Here is a 4,201-nt window from a genome sequence, read left to right as displayed (position 1 = left end):
CATAAACATGGTCTCAACCTCAGCCACAAAGTGACCTAGCAGCGTGTACTAAGGGTTTAAATCAAAGATATATACAGGATATTAAACATATACCAAGGGAACAGTTAATTGGATACAAGTTCAAGATCAGCAACAAGTTCTACAATCCAGTGCTGATATCAAATACAAGCTTCAAAGACAAATTTCTTTTCATTTTCATTTCTTTTCTTTTATTCCAGTTTCATAAGGCTACCATGAGGTGTATACAATGCCAGGGCAAATTTATACTTTGGAATTCACTCATGGAGAAAATGCTACACATCTGCTCATAGTCCATTTAGAAGCATTTGTGGTGGGGATGGAGGAGCCCAGTCCATCATACTCCTGCTTGCTGATCCACATCTGCTGGAAGGTGAATAATGAGGCTAGGATGGAGCCCCCAATCCACATGGAGTACTCGCATTCAGGAGGAGCAATAATCTTGAACTTCATCATGCTGGGTGCCAGAGCTATGATCTTCTGCATCCTGTCGGTGATGCCAGGGTACATTCTCACTGTGTTAGCATAGAAGTCCTTCTGGATATCAACTTCACACTTCATGATGAGAAGTTGGTCTCATGGATACCACACGATTCCATACCCAGGAAGGAAACCTGGAAGAGCACCTTAGGACAGAACTGCTCGTTGTCAATGGTGGTCACCTGCCCATCAGGCAGCTCATAACTCTTCTCCAGGGAGGATAAGGACACTGTGGTGGCCATCTCCTGCTTGAAATCCAGGGCAACGTAGCAGAACTTCTCCTTGATATCACTCATGATTTCCCGTTCAGGGGTGGTGGGGGGACGGTGTTGATGAAGCTATAGCCACACTCCGTGAGGATCTTCATGAGGTGATCAGCCAGGTCCAGACACAGGATGGCATGGGGCAGGGTGTACCCCTCATAGATGGGCACAGTGTGGGTGACCCCATCCCCAGAGTCCATGACAATACCAGTGGTGTGGCCAGAGCATACAGGGACAGCACAGCCTGGATGGCCACATACATGGCTGGGGTGCTGAAGGTCTTGGACATGATCTGAGTCATCTTCTCACAGTTGGCCTTAGGGTTCAGGGGGGCCTCAGTCAGAAGGACGGGTGCTCTTCAGGGGTCATGCATAGCTCGTTGTAGAAGGTGTGGTGTCCGTATCTTCTTCATGTCATCCCAGTTGATGACAATGTTGTGTTCAATGGGGTCCTTGAGGGTCAGGACACCCCCCTAGCTCTGGGCCTCATCACCCTCGTAGGAGTCCTTCTGGCCCATACACAACCCTGGTTTCAGGGTTGCCTGACAATGGACAGGAACATGGCTCAAGGAACATCAACTCTAGCAGAGCCTCCCTTGCACATGCCAGACCCATTACCGATGATGAGCACAGAGATTTCTTCTTGCATTGTGGAGGTGGAAGCAGTGGATGCAGAGAACAAGCAGCGGGAGAATGTGGAATGCCAGCTGGCTGTAGCGAGTGAGAACTTCCAAGTTTCTTTTAATTGGAAACATGGACAGTCTACTGTCACTGTTGCTAAGAATACCACTGAGAGAAAAAACAGGCTGGCACCCTGTTTTAAATATTTTCAGGTTCAGTGCATCGTCTTTTATCAAACAAGACCCTTCATCTTAATTCATTTCCCAAAGTTGAGATTATAAAATCTTTGTCCTGTTAAGGAGTGTCCTTTGTATACATATGATGCTGCTCCTTTAAAGGTCAATAGTAAGCAGGAGAATCCCTATAATGAACTCCATGATATGTTGTTTGTGCAGTTGGTTCTCTGCGAGTTCTCCTTCTATTTCATTCTTGTCCTTCATCTTCATGACTATAAGATGCCTTCACAGGTATCCCCTTCTTATAATTGATGTGAATTGTTTACTGTGTTGGTTTTCTACTGCCATCATAACACATTACCACAAATTTAGCAGCTTAAACAACACAAATTTGTTATTTTACATTTCTGTAGGTCAGAAGTCCCACACAGATTTCAGTGTGTCACTAGGGCTGTGTTCTGCCCTGATTGCTCTAGGGGATAATCAGTTTCTGTGCCTTTTCCAGCTTCCAGAGGTCTGCACATCCTTTAGGTTGTGCTCTCCTTCCCTCATCTGCAAAGCCAGCACCATTTCAATTCTTGGGCCATTCTTCATTGTCACATCTGTCTCTAAGCTCAGCCTCTTAATTTTAAGGACTCATGTGATTAGATTTGGTCAACTGGATAATCCAGGATAATTTCTTATCTCAAAATACATATCCTTATTTACATCAAAGACCCTTTGACTCTTTGCCATATAAGATAACAATATACACATCCCAGGGACTGTGTTTGGACATTTTTAGGGGCTTATTATTCTGCCTACCACATTCACCATGACCTCTCCCAAATATGGGAATGTACTACATGAGACGTCAAATAATATAAAAGCAGATGCAGAATTCCACACATACATTTAAAAAGTTAATAACATTCAACTTATGTATTTATTGATGTCACAAATTTCTATGTACCAGTATGACAAATTTCCTTCTGATCAGTATGTACTCAATATAACAATATTTGATTTAAAATGAAACATTAACATTTTATAAGAAAGGCAAAGATTGTTCAACTAGTGTTCTAAAAATGGATTATTTGGAAACAAATACATTTATATCCTCATCTTAGAAATCATTAGAATGAAGATGTAAACTATAATAAAATGATCAAAGGGAAGGCTGGCTGCATCTGGCCCTCTGCCTTAAAAGCTCTGGGATGCCCTTCTTTCCATTTTCAGGGATAATCAGTCCCTCAGGGACTGTCTTATGCTAACTAAAGAGTGGAGACTGAAGGGAAAAAAAACAGATTGCAATTTTATTAATTAAAGTGAGAAATAAAGTTGTCATAAGCCCTGAAATTCAGAACTTATATCAGATCAAGCAGCAGATCTTCATACTGGAGCTTTGCTACATGGAAGTCATTATCAGTGGCCACATTATTGCAGTGACTTGAGAAAGAATTTTCCCAGTGGCATAATGCTCATGTACTATATAAGCAGCTCTTCTTAATTTTACTATAGGATACCCACCTGGGATTCCCAACACCAATATAGCTGAGTTTAAAATGAGATAAAAAAAAAAAGTCTCAAAAATAATTAAAACCATTGGCTCCAAAGTGTCATATATTCCTTCAGTTCAAATTCATTAAAAGAGAAATATTCAAATGGTCTCACCTATATGTAAGGAGGGGTGAGAAAAATTAGTCCTTGTCTGGGCACAGCATGTTAGAGCCAGCATGGGCAAGGAGAAACACAGAAAGACGTGTAAATTAATGCAATCCTAGCCTCTCCCTAATCATGCTTGTAACTTAGAATTTTTCCTCCTTTTTAAATCACCTGCCTTGTTGTCAGTCATATTGTGGAGTTTAAGACCTCTTTGTCCTAACATATCCCAGGTACACATCCCTTGAGGTTTGCACCTTTCAATGCACAGTATCTGTAAATAAAATAGATGGTTAAAATGAGATTTTAATTTTTCATCTTCTGATTTTTCTGAAGAACAGACTTACACACACGTCAGTAAGGAACTGCAAATGACTCAGCCTCTCAAATACCTCTATTATTTAGACTACTGCTTATTGGTCTAGTAAGAAAGCTAAGAAATGTTTTTTTCATTTAGAAATGCCACAGATATCTTCAGGTTTCATGGAATGCAGCTCTGCCCATCGTTCAATCTCAGTGGTTTCTTTTTCCCCCCGAGGGATTTTATTCTGTCTTTGAAGGCTTTTCTCTGCTCTTCCCCACTTTGGATTAGTGGTGGTTGAATTAGTGTTACCTTCCTAGACTTTGAGTCTATCTTTGTAAAAGATCTTTCATTTAACCCTTGCAATTACAGAAATAGAATTTCTATGGCTTATAAAGGGTCCCTTTCCTTTTACAGACTTTTAAACTTTGCAGGAATCATTTTTTTTAAATATATATATATCCAAATAAAAGCAGTTGGAAGTAACAAGGTATATGATGCTACTCTTGGCAAAGCCTTTAATGCAGGTCTAAGCAAGCCTCTAATTTTTACAAAGTACTGTGTTCCTGAGAACAAAACAATGCCCATTTTTTTTAATAAATGCATTTTTCTTAATTAGTTTGTGCACTCTTTTGGAATAAGATCTGGAAATGTGAGAGGCACTGGGGAAATTTATTGTTTATACCTAAGAGAAACTAGAAT

The 4,201-nt window shown here is 40.4% G+C and overlaps 1 pseudogene; it reads right to left on the bottom strand.

Moving 5' to 3' along the window:
- Positions 1 to 316: 316 nt before the first annotated feature.
- LOC110591328 lies at positions 317 to 1,409 on the bottom strand (annotated as a pseudogene).
- Positions 1,410 to 4,201: the final 2,792 nt, after the last annotated feature.

This window comes from Neomonachus schauinslandi, chromosome 2, assembly GCF_002201575.2.
Source record: "Neomonachus schauinslandi chromosome 2, ASM220157v2, whole genome shotgun sequence".
Lineage (NCBI taxonomy): Eukaryota > Metazoa > Chordata > Mammalia > Carnivora > Phocidae > Neomonachus > Neomonachus schauinslandi.
The sequence above is the reverse complement of the archived record's forward strand: the minus strand, read 5'-3'. Positions and strand labels throughout refer to the sequence as shown.